The sequence below is a fragment of the Sinohyriopsis cumingii genome, chromosome 13 (genome assembly GCF_028554795.1).
Source record: "Sinohyriopsis cumingii isolate HCF-2022 chromosome 13, ASM2855479v2, whole genome shotgun sequence".
Taxonomy (NCBI): Eukaryota; Metazoa; Mollusca; class Bivalvia; order Unionida; family Unionidae; genus Sinohyriopsis; species Sinohyriopsis cumingii.
This window is the reverse complement of record NC_142973.1, coordinates 39086333-39104884: the sequence shown is the minus strand read 5'-3', so window position 1 is coordinate 39104884 and position 18552 is coordinate 39086333. Positions and strand designations below refer to the sequence as shown.

Sequence of the window (18552 nt, the reverse complement as noted above, 5' to 3'; positions counted from 1 at the left end):
TTCACATCCAAATGCCATTTTTGACAGCATGTGGTGCTCACAGTGCAAAAGCAAGCCCTTTCCCTGGATGAAAAGTTTGAAAAACATTGTCTACTAAATAGTTTGATGCAATTCAGAATAGTTGTCATCCAAGCCGTTTTTGAGATACTCTAGTTGCCTTGAACCCACGTGTCTACTGCTATGGGAGGCTAGCTCTTCTTCCTAGCCAAGTATTGGTATTTCACTATCAACATACTGCAGAGTAACTATGAAAGGTGTACATGCCTGACATCAATTTCAAGAACAACACAAGCCCAAAACACCTAGTTCACAAATATATCCATATCTATAAATACTAAACAATAATAGCTGAAAAAGTCACACCATAGCCTTAAGTTAATAAATTTGCCAGGGGCCAATTTACGAAACTGGACCCTGCCACCTCAATCACTGGCCAGTCAACCAATGGTCAAATATTCCACCAAACAGTCAACCAGTCAGTCAGCTGAAAATGTATCCAAATCCTTGTACTACAAATGACAAGAGCATATATTATATAACACGTAATGACGTTATGGACTGTAAAGTTGAGTTATTTTTTTAATACTCATTTTTATTATCGGGACAATTATACAAAGCGACAAGCTGTTTCAGAAGTGAACATTTGTCTGATAAGAATCTTATGGTACTTAACGTCCCTTAATAAATGTAACGACATTGTAAATATAAATCGTTCTGTTGAAATGCTGCATGAGCATTTGTTTAAAGGATTGAACTGAATCCGCAGATCGAATGTGTGCAGGAAGCGAGTCCTATATTTTAGGCTTTGACTGTAGTCTTCTTTATATGTGTGTGTGTGTGTGTGTGTGTGTGTGTGTGTAGCGGTTTCTACTGGTGGCATGGTATTATGAGATTGTACCTTCTTACAAGGTGTCCGCTTTATTTGGCTATCGTTTTCTAGAGGGTGATCGCCCTCTGTATTGTTGCCCGGATCGAGTAAATTTTAAAATAAAGTGTGAAATTATAGATGGAATTAATAGAGATCTGAGCAGATATATAGAACAGAATGACACATGGAAAACAAAAGAATTTAATCAATTACATAAAACAACCGGGATAATACATTACATTAGGAAGATACACTTCTTTTTGAAATAAATCTTTCACCGACTTTCAATACAAATTTGTATATATAAAACGCCGATCTGTTTTAAATGATAGAATTAGTTCATCATATAATCGAGTGAACGATCGAAGTCATTGCCTTGTACAACTTCATAACCTGCTTATTCCAGTCTACTCCAACTTCACTAAGGTGGTTCCTCCAGGTCCTTCCGCTTTTTTCCCTTTTCCGACCTCCCTACTGTCTCGCCTCTTTTCGGCCCTCAAACTTTGTGTGATTAGGTGGATACATAAGTAGATACTTGGATAAGTAGGTACCTGGATACTTCCGTGGATACGTCCGTGGATATTTCAGTGGATACGTCCGTGGAGCTATTTCCTCTTACAAAATAAACAGAGAAGCGACCTAAATATTTTTTCAATTGTCCTACTGGGAACAGATCATTACTCCCCTCTCGTTATGTCAGATATCGTTCTATCGGAATTCAACAGACCCAAGGCTGTCTGGTCAAGCTAAACATGGCATACCATAAACAAACCTAGTTTCACAAGATTAATGTACTTCCTAATGGCTATTTCATTACTGATTCCAATTAACATTACACGAGACAAAACGGTTCTGTTCACGTCTGAATTACACAAATGAATGAATGAAATTCATTATATAATTAACTACGTTATTTCCAGCGAATACTACACACATTCAATTCTTTAACATGCATGAAATCTTCTAAGATCGGCGAATTCAACGGATTCTCGAAACTTATATCAACTAAAGTAATGCATTCAATTCTTAGAATACTCAGTTCCTATATAAACAAGACGACAAATGCAAACGATTCGCCAACTTATATAAAGAAGATCATTGCACGAATTCAGATATCTGAACTCAACACAGTTATACGCATATGAAGAATATTATTCTACGAATTTAAACAAATAAATTCATCCAAATATAAACAATTAAATTCAAGCAGATCATTATATTGGTATCAACAAATTACATGAAATTGACTCCGATACCTTGCGCTTTCAAGCTTTGTTCACTTCTACCGCCAAAATTGTGTCCGTTGACTTTCCAGACATCCGGTCCCATTGACTAATGAGTTACGAGATAATTTCTTCCAAATTCAGTCTCGGAGTCCCTTATATTTTCACTCTTGCAGGAAAATTGCAGGCTGGCTAGATTTCTTTCGATGAGGGCAATTTGACCCCAAGAAATTTTGGTGTGGGAATCACGCCCATTATTTAGCGTAACCAATCAGGATTAAATATATTTACCGCCTTTTTTTTTACTAGGCTTCAAAATGTGGTCAACCTGACTTCTTCTTTCCCAAACAAATAATATAAGATCGGAAGTTAACCTGTCCCTAACAGTCTGTCTGGCTGCTAAATAAACAAAGGCTTAATTAAGAATCACTTCCTTTCCCGACACAGACATTAGAGTTCATTGCAGTATAGCGATTTAACAAGCATTTGTCCCCAAAATTCTAATTAATAGTTCTCTGGCCCAAATTATATATATATATATATATCTGATATCACAGGTAAATGACAGTAGCCTAATAATTTCGGACAATCGCTGAGCAAGGTGCGTACTGTAAAATCCAGGAGCTCTTGGCAGTGAAGCTATTATGCCTATTATCAGATTCCTGTGTTCATTTGATAGAGTCGGAGAAATCTAATTATAGTCGTGAAATAATACTATCCTGACCAATGAAACGCCTCGGCATGACGTTTCTTGGCATATGACCTCTATCCTGACCATCGAAACGCCTCAGCATGAGGGCTTGAAAACTCCTTGGCATATAACAGCCATCCTAACAAAGGAAATAGCTCAGCATGATGGCTTGATAACTCTTTGGCATATAACAATCCTGATCACAGAAACGGCCCAACATGACAGTTTGATAATTCCATGGCATATAACTATCATGACCATGGAAACGGCCCAACATGATGGCTTGATAACTCTTTGGCATATAACAATCCTGATCATGGAAACGGTCCAACATGATGGCTTGATAATTCTTTAGCATATAACTATCTTGACCATGGAAACGACCCAACATGACAGCTTGATAACTCCATGGCATATAACTATCCTGACCAAGGAAACGTTTGATGATTTGCTGACATATTCTAATTTAATTTATGCTGAGCATTATTTTTGGGTATTTTGTGGACCTTACCATTTTCTTTTTTTTTCTGGGGGGTACATAATTTTTTCGGTATTTTTGACAGTTCTATGCTCGTTTTTATTATTTTTCTTGGGTGTTGTTTTTTGTAGAGCGGGTGGTTGGGTAGCAGATTTTGATCTATGATGAGCCAATTTAGCACAATTCAACAAGAATATCCCTCCCCGATCGTGAACAACTGTCAAGCAGGAGCATAAATCGAACAGCAAGCATAACCGACATGCGTTGATGAAGGGCAAACTCTTGGGTTTTAATCATTCGATAATCATTCCAATGCGACCCCTGCGTTTAACTGTTTCCATTTCTATATGATTTCAGCGAAGTGGCTCTTGTATACACTTGTCAACTTTTGTCTGCTTTGATCTACATATGTATAGGCACGAACTCCTAGTAGTTCAAAATCACAAAAACAAATCTAATGCATATTAACAAAAGATACGTTCACACCCATCACCACCCACACACACACACGCGTATATATTTCTTGAAACAAAAATCACCATCAATATCCCAGCAGGCTGACGCTAGACACAGAACAACAAAATGGAATGGAATAAACAGAGAAGGAGGGATGTATACAAAGTTTGACCATGACTATTCGACGAGTATAAAATACGTCGTCATACTTTAGGTATACTTCCAATCCTGGGTACTTACCTACATGCCAGGAAAGACTGGCAACCATTGACTGAATTTCTTTAAAGCTAGATTGATAAGGAATACTTGAAATGGACCTAATCAAATCCCAGTATAGTGAAATGTAGAGCCGCCGCAGCCACTGATAGTAGTAGTACTAGTAGAGTAGTAGTAGTATTAGTATTGACTCACCGGAAATTCCTAACAAAAAAAACAAAAGATGAAAATCTCGTGTCTTTATTTAAGTTACATTTTCATTATTGATTCACTCTTTATGTCCCTCCGACACATTTTGTGGACGAATGTGAATTTTGATATTAAATGTTTGGTAATTAGCTGTCGTTTTCGGGGTTTTTATTTTCTGTCTTAATTTTGACTGGACATTTTATAGGTTTATTACATAATTCTCCTATTTTATCTCTTCATTGTATATATCTAGATTGCTGTCCACGTTTAGGAATATAAGCGTGCGTAGTGGTGCATTTGGCGATCAAATCGCTTCCCATCCCAACGGTTTATGGTTTAATCTCCGATACCGGCTTGTGCCAAACTATTTTTTATAGCCATCCAAGGTATTTGCTTGTATAGCTCTCTGGTTTCCAATAACTTCATAACAAGTCTGCGTTAACATCTGAACCATACAAAATACTTAATATGCATTATAGAACTTGATTTTTTATTGACATAATTTGACATGAATTTGATGAATGAGGTTGGGGCCAAATTTTGAATTGACCTGCTGAGTTAAATAAATACTGATATTTTAAGCTTTCATTTCTTTTGAAGACTCTCCAAAACACAGCAAGGAAAACACGGCAATGGAAAATACGGCAAATAAAATCGAGCGCAATAGATAGGACCTACAGCAACTTCAGTTACTTGGTCAAGAAAAGTATGCATGGATTTTTATTTGCATTTAGCTGATTGGTCTTCAGCAAGTATTTACAAGTCTATTACATAAATTGATGGCTGTGGTCAAGTGATTGATCTTCAGCAAGTACATACATGTCTGCTGCATAAACTGACGGCCGTGGACAGTTCTACTTCGTGATTAAAATTGTATTACTTCTTGACGTATTCATGTCCTATTGAGACACCGTGACACCTCGTACCATGCTTCCATGTTGTACTACTTCACATAGTCGTGAGCATTAGTTTTGATTGTTTCTCTCTCGGACAGTTTCTAACATTAGATGAAGCCGCTATAACGTTAAATTGTTAAATACAAACCAGCCAGCTTGCATGAGAAGCGTTTACATCTCAGATGTTCAAAGTTTTGTTAGAAAAGTCTCTTCTTTAAAAATGATATCGGAATCTTCAATAGCATCTGTTCCGTTTTGTGGTGAAATCTGAAATTTACTAGTCTTTCGGCTCCTCTTGCGTCCTGTTAGTTTCATTTTAGTCGAGATACTTTGTGCAGAATACTGAATTATCGCAAGTTTAGTCTATAAATACTGTTCTGATTGGAATTTTGTGTCATTTACATATATCAGTTTTATTCTTAACTAATCGAAAACCAAATATGTCAGTTTGTCTGACACTCATTATGCCTTGATTAAAAGAATGCTTATTATTTTGACGTTTAACGGAAATGCAAAGATGAAAGATTATAATGTACCAGGGCGGTGGACCTCTATGATTTGATCAGAATGACCCGCCCTCTACATAGCATAGCTTTTTATTAAATCTTTGTTTTTCTTCCTGAAAAGAAATGGTCTTTGACGGCATACATCAAATTATATTGTAAAATTTTCGTGAAACTTGAACGAAATATATCTAGGTTTAAATATTTAAAAATGTACATGTTAGTTAGCCCCAAAAGTCCAGGTGACCGACTCACTTGGACAAATTCTTTTTTGGTACTATGTAATGCATGTAAACATTCAGTTAGGTCAAATTTGTCACCTACCTGAATAATTAGACTGGGCAGCGGTTGAATGTTTGTTGGGCGACAGTTTCTTTGACATCCAGGAATTCTACCAGATCTATCAGCCTGGAGGTCAAATGAAGCAAAGTGCCTTGCCCTGACAAAACACTACTTCGGCCGACCCGTTCTGTCCAGAACAAAACTCAAACCGGTACCATTCTGATAGTGTGTCTGGCACTATAATCGCTGAGCCACAGCAGCCCCCAAAGTAGACAATATACCTAAAAATGATAGTTTTTAGCAACTGTAATTCATTGTAACTTCATATTCATAAAGAAACAAAACTTAGTGTCCGGGTGGTGTTGGGTTGGAGCGGGGCGGGGTGGGTTTGTGGATGGTGGGTGGGTGTAGGGATGATTGGATTGAGTAGTTTCTGTACACTATGAAGTCACATACATACATACATACATACATACATACATACATACATATGCAGCTTTTGGGCATAACCCATTTAAAAATTATTAAAATTATCAAATAATTAAAGGGCAAGATCAAACCAGATGAATTAGATGTAAACTATATTTTTTATCAGATTGATATAACGCATGTTTATCATTTTTCTCCCCTCCATTTCCTTTCCTTCTTTTTTTTTTCCCAGTTCAAATGTATCGGATACGCCTGTATAGAAGATAATATCATTTAAGGATGTCAATGTTCTTGCTTTTGAACATTTGAATGGGAGTGAAACATGTAAAGTGAAACACTTGGATGGTACGTTTTTCATGAGTATTCGACAATTTTTTTAGAGACATCTGCGTTTGTCCTTTTTACTATTATCTTATAACCATTGACACCGATTTCGTTTATGTATTTAAGTTTAGTGTCGGCGAATGAAACAAGGAAAGAAGAATTAATAAATTTAACAAATCTCAGGTAATAAGAGTTTTTGTCTGAAACCATAAACATTACAAATCAATTTTACAAGAATCGGATTGTAAAGGTTCATGCTTAACAAATTCATATTTGTCATATCCACTCCCTAAAGCGTTCACTGGGTCAGTTTCTAGTTCAATATTTGCTATACAATAATGCAGTAGTTTACACCTGTGGGCAGTGACCTCCGGGGTGGGCCTGCTGGGTTATTGCAAGGGGGTCTAAAAGTAGAACTATTTATTAAGTTAAGAAGGGGTCATCATACTTTAAAAGTTTGGGAACCACTGCACTAAAGAATTGTCCATATTCTGATCCATGCTGAAATTTTGAGGGCCAACTGCACGGTCACATTGCTTGTGCGTTGTTGTTGATCCTCTAGTGGGGTATTAGAATCTTAAATGCAATAAGCATCTGTATTAATGTAAACTGTAAACCTGCCAGGTTTTGCCCAGGAAACGGATGGTGTCCATGCACGCAAAATGCTGCATTTTGCCTGTTAACCAGTTTGTAATTGATGTAAAAAGTCTCTCTGCGACAAGTTTAACTCTCAGATGTCTATCTTTCGTTGTTTATCTGAAAGCTGGCAAAATATGTTTCATCGTTTGCAACATCTTTTGAAAACTTTCATTTATGCCATACAGTTTTTCTTTGAGATGCATAGGTGATACTTGTCGTACAGTTTCAGTTTGTAGCGAGTGAATTCAGAAACAAACGGCCGGCACTTCATTCGCTGGATATCTAAAGAGATTCCATTTTTTGACAAATAGATCCTATGGACCCGTTCAAATATAATCGTCACCGCCCCGGTGACTTAGTGGTTAGAGCGCCCGCCTTGGATGCAGGAGGTCGCGGGTTAGGACCTTGGCTGAGTCATACCAAAAACGCAAAAAATGGTACGAACAACTGCCTCGCTAGGCGCTCAGCATCAAGAGGTTAGTGTTAGGATTGGTCGGTATGGTGTCAGGATAATGTGACTGGGTAGGACATCATGCTTCATGTATGCCACATGCTGCCCCAGTGCTAGACATCACTATTAGCTGCCACAATGCAGACATCGTATCGATATGACAGAAACGTTGTTAAAGCTACGTTAAATATCCAAATCACATACACTCGAATATAATCTTTGTGGGGTCAGATATACTTTTAATAATAGATCCAATGCACTCGTTCAAATGCAATCGTTGTGGGGTCACTTATTTTCTGGTGATAGATCTCATGCACTCGTTCAGATACAATCGCTGTGGGGTTAGTACCTCCTCATTATTGCGATCTTCATTTTCAGTTTCAGCTATCCCGGTATATACCAGATTATCTCATATTTCTAACAAGTATATCGCTTATGGTTTTTTCCGTGTTTGATTTAAAGTTGCAATACGACAATTGTTTTGTTTAGATTTCTCAGCTGTCTGTTCACCTTTGTCTTTTCTTTTGTCTGTTCTTCATGCTTTTTATTTATAATCTGCAGAGATTTTTTAGACATATCTCACTGACTTCTCACTTTCTTTGACTGTTCTTTTGTTGCCATTCAAACTGTATGTCCAGATAATCTTTTTTTTGTACAACATGTTTGTTTAGTTATCTGTTGTTTCTTTCGACAAAATACTGTGATATCAAAATTCTGTTTTACATATTTACTTGAGATGCAAATTTAGAGGACATAGGAGCGTGTGGAGTTTTCTCAATTTGATTGCAAATACACAGGTACAGCTTGGGCGTCGGTCATATATATATATATATATATATATATATATATATATATATATATATATATATATATATATATATATTGTTATTGCGTGACAGATTTTTATAAAGGAATACTTTAGGCATTTGCTGGAAAATGTGATGGAGAGTTTTTAAAAAAGGCCATCATGATTCACAATTTGTGGAACCCTATTAGGACTTGATATAGTATCAGAAAACGATTTTCTTCTTTTGTTTTGATTACGCTTGGATACACCGCTATTGTCAGGCGAGGTTTTCGATTTCTAACGTTTCTTTATCATTCCATAGCTAATTTGAAGTCATTCATCATACATAAACATATATCATCCAAACGTTGGATAAAAATATCACTAAGCATCATTAATTCTTAATTTTTCTTCCTATCGTTTACAGTTATTGGGAAACACGACCTTCTTTTTGTCACACCCATACGAAATAATAAACAAAATGCTAATTTCATACATAAATGACAGCTTACTTATCACTGAAACATATGGTTGACTCTTTGTTCGATCATAATGGCCACATGATGTCTATTAACACCTGTTCACACAATATCTGGACTAGTCAGTTGCTCAACTTGCTGAGATTGCAAAAGTCGGATTATGTGAGGGGTCTGTGGTGGAAAGGAGAATGTACAGAAGATTAATTTGGCAATTGTTGTTAATACGTGAACCGAAACTTGTTCTGCTTTCAACAGACATGTCGCAAAGGCGAATCTCGTTTTCCTGTTGCGACCACACGACTACTTTTCGAGTCCCACCATTCATCTAAGGAACTGCTTCGTCCCTCTACCTCTAAATTATAAACACGGCCTCGCTTTCCCGTTTGAAGTATTGATACTTTTGAATTACATTGACTATGTGGCTGAAGTACAGTGCATACAACCAAGGTATGAAACTTTTAAACATTGATTCACGTGCTATGCCGTTATCTGAACAATGCCTACCTCATCAAACAAACGTTAGCATGTCTATACGCCCCAGTGACTCGCTTAAAGACAGCGGGAAACCATTGTTTGCTTAATAAACACCTGGCCGCTGACCACAGCACACAGGTGACCGTTATCTACACGACATTTATATAGGAAATTTGCCAGGGAGAGATTAGGATGGCCACTGTAACCCTGAGACCGTTATATTGAGGTGGGCTTCGGGATAGGTTTGACCATTTGCAGTGAAGCCGCTAAAAACGAAAACTTTTTAATTTAAACTAAATTTAATTTTCGGTTCTGATATGTGCTCAGTTTACTAAGGAGATGCTGATGTGTTAAAATATATATTTTCATACACGAGTTGATGTACAAGCACATCATCATCAATACCAGCCTTCATTTTTTAGAACCCACAAAACGTATTCAAGCCTGATAACGTTTGTATGTTGTTGTTTTTTCTCAGGTTTTTTGAGAAAGGCCGTGAGAGAATTTGTGAGGGCGTGAGTGTGAAATAGAGAAAGTGCTTATGCAACTCGGAAGAGAGAATTCAGTTATGAGAGAATATCTGTGTGTGTGTGTGTGAGAGAGAGAGAGAGAGAGAGAGAGAGTAACAGTAAAATATGTAATGAAAACATTAGCTAACAACGTACATTCCTTTCAAATGCTGTCGATTCGGTCTTAGTCAGCTAATCTCAAAAGTGATGCCGCAGGCATAGTTATCAAAGCCCATTTTAGACCACAGAAAATGATATACAGATCATTTACACAAACGAATAACATCAATGCCAGTTAGATAATGAGGAGATAAGCTTAATCTTTTTAGCAGGCTAATTTAATTATGAACAATTTACCTTAAAAGCTGGTCATACTTTAAGGTACGAAAACTCTGGATTATCCTGTCGTCAACCCTAAATGTGTGTTGTTGTATCGAATATTGTTTTACTGGAAACACCGCTCCGGTGGCCTAAGTGGTTAGACGAGGGAGATCGTTGGTTCGAACCTCGGCCGAGTCATACCAAAGACATAAAATTGGTACTAGCAGCTGCCTTGCTTGCGCTCAGCATGAGAGGCTTTTTTAGCACTGGTCGGCCTGGTGTCGGGATAATGAGACTGGGTGGGACATGATGATCAGTGCTCGACATCACTATAAACTGTCACACTGCATATGACTAAAATTGTGAAAGCTACGTTAAAAATCCCAAAAGTACATAAACATAAATAGTGCACGTCCGGTTCATTGACTCGTCGATATGCCCACTACATTGTTTTGCTAAGCGTAAATAATCTTGTCCTACGTGCCTGATGTGTACATGTATTTCAATTAATGCATGACCACATACAATTTCTCGACCATACACATTAGAAATGAGTACCAAGAAGTATTTTGACCGCGGTATACAGAGGTATTTCTGAACATACCGAGGTATATACAATGGTAAACCACAATTATATCATGGACCAACATTTTAATGTTCTGGGGCAGGGGCTTGACATTTTCCGTCTGTCAATAGCTGGAAAAATATCTTAAGCTGATTTACAATAAAAAAAATATATTATATCCAATATATTATCAGGACAAAATAAACTATATTATATCCAATATATTATCTGGACAAAATAAACTATATTATATCCAATATATTATCTGGACAAAATAAACTATATTATATCCAATATATTATCTGGACAAAATAAACTATATTATATCCAATATATTATCTGAACAAAATAAACTATATTATATCCAATATATTATCTGGACAAAATAAACTATATTATATCCAATATATTATCTGGACAAAATAAACTATATTATATCCAATATAATATCTGGACAAAATAAACTATATTATATCCAATATATTATCTGGACAATATAATACTAATTATCTTGAGATAAAAGAAAATAAAATATCTCAGCTAAAACAAATCGCAGCCAACACCCACACCCACATAGAAGAGTCGAGAATTGAATGGTCAGTACCTTATAGTAAATGAATTTTTCTCTGTGTGTGTGTGTGTGTGTGTGTGAGTTGTTGAAAAAGTTGTAATCTAAAAACTGTTTAAAAAAGTGGAATGGTAAGCTTTCACTGTAGCTGACACCTGTGAAATACATTGTTCCAACATTAGAGATCTTGTTGAGTCAAATAATGAGTGTATACTAGAAATTATTTAGTGAACCTGAGAAATTACAAAACAATGCTCTCTTGACAATCTTCGGACGATTCGTAGTCTTACAAAGGAATACATATACTTAAAATATGAACATTTGTCCAAAAGTTAGATTTGGCCCAACTAGCTTTCACACTTTTACAATACCAACACGTTGGCATACGTGGCACGTACCAAACATGTGATTTAAAGGAGCAAAAGTAAAGTTTTGTAATCTTCAAAATTAATTTCTGACAGATTGAACTGCTTTTTTAGAAAGAAAAAAAAAACAATTTTTAAAATATTTTGTCATGAAAAATGAAAACACCCCTTAATATCATTAAATTCATAACAAGATTGTTTGGGAATTTACGTACATTCTTTGCTCATGGAAACTAACAAAGTATCGGTACAAGTGAAAAAGTACCGTGATCGTACTACTGGCCAAAATACTGCTGCAAACCGGTATACCGGTAATACTGCATACGTCTGATAAATATTAACGTTTTATGAAATTTAGTATCTAAAATACATTTCCAAGTTTTTTTTAATGAAATTTGGGTTTAATGGAGGGTTTTTGTAAGCGCAAAGTTAAAATAAATTTGTTTCGGTTTTTATGAATGAGTAGTTTCTGTTTGCTAACAATAAACAAAATGATATTGAAGAAAGGAAGAAAGAAACTTTTTGGTCCAAATTAAAGTTTCGATCTGGAAGGAGTTTAGTATACTGGGTAATACTGGATGTTTGTTTTGGAAGGGGGGGGGGGGGATGGATGGATGGATGGATACCTAGCGGAGGTTATAAACAAAACTTCGTCCATTCGGCATAGCTCGCGGTTAAGAAGGGGAAGATATACATAAAAATGTTTCCATATTTAGAGAGTCAACAGTGTAAAACATTTAGTTTTATACAGACTAATGTGTTGTAAATTTGAAAATGATTTTAAAGTGCATATAGATTAGTTAACTCCAAAATTTAAACGATGTAATAATTAGAAATAATCGGGAAGGTATGTGTATGATGCAGGCTAAATTGTCTAAAATGGTAGTCTATGCCTGCCTGGTCTGTATCAGCATAGAGAAGTAACAGATGTCATACAGTAATAAACACACTACCTTTGGGGATTGTTTGTATCAAGCAGATGCACCTTGACCCCAATGTTAGGATTCTATGGTCTTAAAACTAGTTAGCAGGAAAGAGTGAAAACCAAGCAAGTTTTGTAAAATTCACTAATTTATTTCCAATCAATACAAAGTCAGAATTTAAAAAAAACTTAGATTATTGTCAATTAAATTCAGATTGTCCTAAAAGTTCTTTCACGGTCCAAAATTATAGAACGAATTCCATAATTGAATGTGTTAATGTGCCAGTAATTTCGAACCCTAATGTGCCAAAAGTCTTGTTGTATCACAATGATCTATTCTAAAATGCCCTTGAGTGAATGAGCAATAATTCCAAAATAGTAATTTCGTCCTAAATCAATAAGAAGTTTGTAATTCTAATGAACAATTTAAATAAATAAATAAATAAATTAAATCATCTCAACTGTACACAACTAAAATTGATTCCACTGATAATGATGTTAAGATATGGAATAAATAATTATGTTTACTTCAAATTTCTATACAGACTATCACCTGACTCAGGACAAAACAAAATACCCCTGACCTATGTTATTTACAATGGAAGTTTCCATCAAACTATAAATAAAATCTGTTTCTAGAAAATGGCAATGTCAGAATCAAGACTGTATCAAGAACGCAAACCTAGTAAACATGTTTACCCTAAAAGAATACAATTTGTTGGCCCAACTCTACCCTCAATAATGGATAAAGATCAATCACACAGTACCAATTATTGTTGGGGGGGGGGGTTAACACCATTTTTCATCGTATGATAGGCTATTCGTGGCGGCCGGTATAACTGGTGGAGGAGGAACCCGGGAAAACCTCGGTAAGAACCACCGGACCACGGAGAGCTACAGACAAGCTTTCTAACATACCCACACTGGCCGAGCATGATACTCGAACTATTGCGGACAGAGGTGAAATGGCAGTGATCTGTAAAGGCGTGCGCTTTAGACCACTGGGTCACCCGGGGCCCACAATATATATATAAAAACATATTATCACTGACAGGGGCCAACACACATTGCAAATTAAATATGCATGATAACGGAACTCACGACGTTTTTCATTGTATTTTCATTTACATATGATGATGTGAATTGGCACGCTTTGTTCTCGGTATTAATTACCCTATTGAAATCCTCGTATTCGTTTCATTTGGTGTTTGTTTTTTTTTTCTTTCTTTCTTCTTCTTCCTGCCATTCCTTTGTCTTTCCATTGTATATCGATGAAAGCTAATGCAAGCTCGGTTACGCTGGCTTGATGGCATCATGCAAGCTTCTCTGGTACCCTGTTTAAATCCGCAAGACAGTATCATAGACTGGTCACTAATAACAGTTGTGTCTACTTAACTGCTAGTCACTTATGCCATTCATATAACGGTGACGTCATCGTCATAACCGCTGGTTGGGAAACTTTCCTCTGAATTCTAGTGATTGGCTGATGTCTTCACATAAGCGCGACGCATCATGGGAACAATGTACAGAGTACAGATTTTGTCCTTGCACTAAGATAGAGGATGATAGTTTCTGCGGTCTTACTTTTTTTTGGGGGGGGGGGGCACCAGACATATGGCCCCCACCCCTCCATTTCCAAAACAAAAGTAAAGGTTGTTATGTGTTCCTGTCTCCCGCGAAGGTGTGTATGTTTGTATTATTTATAGTAGAATTTTGATCTAAAATATTATTGAATTTTTGATGGGGTATTTAATCCCTAGTGTTATCTAAAGGCTTGTTCATCCGACACTGGGTTGTATCCCCGATGTCGAAATTCCTTCCCTTATGTGTTTGGTGATCTTTGCCAGAGATCCCTAAGTCCCGTGTATGCTATATGTATATGCTATGTGTATGTGTGCTATATGTTTATATGTTGGGACGGCCTTTATTGTCGAATTTCCCCAGTTGTCCTCTCTTGCATTCATAGGATATTTATTTCATTAAATATTTAGACTGAGTTTTCTAAATTTGGTAGAGAAAACGGTGTGATATTTGTTTTTATAAAAGAAACTTATTGTTTTGAGTGAGTGGTCATGTGTCGTTTTTTCTCTACTTTTATTGACTGAGAGGCTTGTCCGATAAAGGTTCCGCATTTTCCTATATTTTCTGAATGTTTCGCCTTTAGAGGAGTGTAGCTCTCTTCTTTATTGAAAGTGTAATTGAAAGTTCCAAAAGTTATAACTTGTATTTATGTGTTAGTTAAGTTAGTATTGTTAGACTTGTTCTTCTTTAAATGTTGCTATTTCCCCATGTTTCTGTTATGTTTGTCCATATCCTCTGCGTGGGGTTTTCTGTCACTATTTCGCAGGCCTGTCCACTTCGCGTAGCGCCTTGTGACTTAGCCATGCAACGTCTATGCAACATGCTTCTCCCAAGTAGAAGTTCCCTGTATCCCTTACAAATAAAAAACGTCAAAGAAAGAAGAAAAAAAGAAGAAAAAAAACAAATCTTTTTTCTCTTATAAGTTTGGGTTGAAGGTCTTTTTAAGTTGGGGTTGGAAGTATGTTTTATCTGCAGGGAAATATTAGTCGCGCGGTGGGGCAGGGTTCGGTCTTACGAGCACTACAAGATATCAAAGAATATGCAAAAGCAAGTGATTGATCGGAACTTCCTCGGTCATTTCCATCAAAACGCTTACCGTTCCGGATCACTGCCATCTCACCTCTGTCTGCTTGTGTTCGAATCCAAGGCTCGGCTAGCCTGGGTACGTGGGAAAGCCTGCCAGTAGCTTCTCGTGGGTCGGTTGTTCTTCCCTGGGTTATACTGGCCGCCATGTATAGCCTATCTTGTGCTGAAAAATGGCGTTAAACACTAGAACAACAACAACAAAAATCAAAACGAGAATGAGCATCTGACGTAATTCGCGGCCATTACAAACTATATTCGGAACTCCTTTGGTTCACATCTCACATAATGACTACGGAAGAAGACAAATTCACAATCGGTATATTTTCCTCCTTTTGTGTTGCAACATGACATAATAAAATAATTCCTACAACTTTATCCGTGGTTATTTCTCAACTTGACAAAAATGGTCAAGTGATCTTCCGATTGACGGCGATTCTCCAATCAAAACGCTATTTTGACATCATTGATGTAAGACACTTTCATGTGATGAAATATATTTTTCATCCGTGTTCTGCAACAGAAAAGACATAAATGTGAGAAAAATGTTCATTTGAACTTAATGGCATATGTAATATCGCAAAGCTCAAATCTACGCTAATTTCAGACTTAAATTCCTTGGTTTTTATCATCCTGTTCAACCCTGTTCCTCGCCTGATAAGTGATACAGTAAAATAAATAGAATCATCGTAACGTTAAATTCTGTTGGATATAAATGTGGCATGTAAATCGACGTAGTTCTGTTATAACTCTTCTTTTACATCCCTGTGTTAATCATTTCAGGCTTATCTTTTCAAGACACAAACCAACATCTTCTAGGTGTAATATGAGATGCACGTGATGTCTGTATTACTGCAGAACAATCAGGCACGTGTCTTGCAGAAAGCCACAGGAGGGTGGGGCGTACTTGCTTCATGAAAGTTTTCATTAATTTAAGGCCGGGCAATATCGTACAAATATTTCAGTTGGAACGCGGTAATGTTCTCTTGTATGCTCCTTTTAGAACACATTCTTGCATTTTTAACTACTCAACATAACAGGAAATATTAGCGCATGCGAGAGAGGCAGACATACAGAAAGAGAATCTTGTAAGAACCGTTTCTTTCCAGAAAGTGGCTTTTCTGGTTATTATCAGTTTATTTATCTACGAACAAGATAAAATTTAGAAGGCTGTAGCGCGACTGTAGCGCTAATCTTGACTACGTGATTATGTAGCTGAAATAATCGAGGCAATCACAGGCCGGCTAAGAAAAACTGTCGTGTTAAATAGAGTTCCGACTTTAGCAAAGAGAAATTGTCTTATGGCCGATTTGTTGGGCCCGGTATTGACCATTTCCTGGTCATGTGCCAGGGAGCGTATCGATTCAGTGACAAAGTATCAGGTCATTGTGAAATTATTGCTGAAAGGTCCATGTTCTTGGGTTATACGGTAGTCGTAGCATCCACTTCTAGAAACGGGGGTGGATGGGTGTGAAATTTCAAGCATAACAAACCCACACACATTTTAAATTTTCATGAGACGTTTACGTCAGTATAAAGCAACGTCTGCATCGGTAATGAATTAAAATATTATTGAGTCAGCACTGTATGGTGTAGACTGTCGAGGTATGCTATTCTCTGAATTCAATACCGCAGCAAATATGTCCTTGCGGTGTTTATAAGCCATTTAAAATTATTGTTGTTCATTGCTCGATACAGTTTATGTTAAAATGGATTTAAATTTTTTTTCTAACTTAGGATTTTTAACATTAAACTAATCTCTTCAACCAAAATGTTTGTCGCGCGACCTTTGTCTGTTGTCAGTTTTTTCGATGAGCTTCCTATTAAACACCTTTGTCTATTGTCAGTTTTATCGATCAGCTTCCTATTAAACACCTTTGTCTATTGTCAGTTTTATCTATGAGCTTCATATTAAACAGCTGGTTTTGAATGAGGTTTCGTACATACCAATGTTTTAGCCGTATATTACATTTCTGTCATGAGCTAATGTTATAAACTATAGCAAAGTCTAGGCAAAATCTTAGCAGGAACTAGCATGAGCTACAGTCCGGTCAATTTTTTTAGTTTTAAATGTGACGGCCTGGTACATGCGAAAATTAAATAAAATTAGGGAAATAAAAACAAAAGAAGACAGTGACAAATCAAACATATATCGAAGAATGTACCCAGGTTAATCAAGAACCCGAAAGCCCACGAACTTTCACAGAGGATTAGCTTCGCAGTCATCATTGATTTTTATGTGTAATTTGCCCCCACCCCCATGAAAGTACAGAAAATTGTTCACTGACGAACAGTTTTGTGGCAAATGTTGTTCTCAATTAGCTTTGAATCGTCAACACTCGAAACTAAGTTGCTCTCTCAAATTTGTATATTTAGTATTGTTTCTGCACGATGTAGGATGCGATAAAATGGATGCCACCTTTCATCCCGTTATTATATTCCTTATGAGAAGGTCTTCGACTTTTAGAAAGAATGCAGGTTATGTCAACATTTAGCTGTATTTTTAGGATCCCCCTTTTTTCTTTCCTTTTTTAAATCTTTGTTTTATATGCCTATTGGGGAGAGGCCACTTCTAGGACACACGGTACTAATGGTATGGAAAAATGGGAACCAGCCTGGAAATGGGTGAACCTAAAATAGAGTATATATGGGTTAGGCTGACCATGATTGGTTAATAATGTAAGTTATGTTGTAGAAAAAAGAACCTTTTGAGAGCTTATCCTAGTTGTAAGTGAATTTTTTTTAGAGACATTGTTTTATTGATGGAATTTCAGTCCTTTAACAGTCTTGAGTTTCCTCTCCTCTACACAAAAGCTGACATCCAGGTTTCATCTATACTGATAAATATAGGTTTGATCATGAGCACTCAAAATTTTTAAGTTACTGAATTTTTAATATCATGGGGTTTGCATATGTTTACTATGGGAACTGAATTAGTACCGTGACTCGTGAGTCCTGTAATCCTGCAAAATGTATACAGGTTGCTGCGGATATGACGTTAAACGATGTTCATACGTACATGCATAAAACGTGCACACTGTTACTTTGGTAACCGAGTTTCTTATTTTCATGATTGCTAATTACCTGTTCCGCAAGTCTCCTAATCCCAGCAACGAAGACTCAGTTCTTAACGGTCGTTGGTAACCAGGCACATGGACATTCGGAATACTTACGCAATAGGTAAATGACCAGGAAAGTACATGGTAAAGTATACGGTATTGTTCAACTCGTCAGATCGTCGGACACATCTCTC

General features: G+C 36.7%; 1 protein-coding gene and 1 long non-coding RNA gene across 2 annotated transcripts in view; one reads left to right on the top strand and one right to left on the bottom strand.

The window, feature by feature from the left end:
• LOC149785245 (alpha-1,3-mannosyl-glycoprotein 4-beta-N-acetylglucosaminyltransferase C-like) overlaps positions 1-18552 on the top strand; it is a 92920-nt gene that overhangs the window by 24254 nt on the left and 50114 nt on the right. The window lies entirely within an intron of this gene.
• LOC149785246 (uncharacterized) lies at positions 12777-18511 on the bottom strand. Its single transcript, XR_016425379.1, has 2 exons — positions 18384-18511; positions 12777-15813 (listed from the first exon to the last, which is right to left on the bottom strand). It is a non-coding gene; the product is annotated as an uncharacterized LOC149785246 (long non-coding RNA).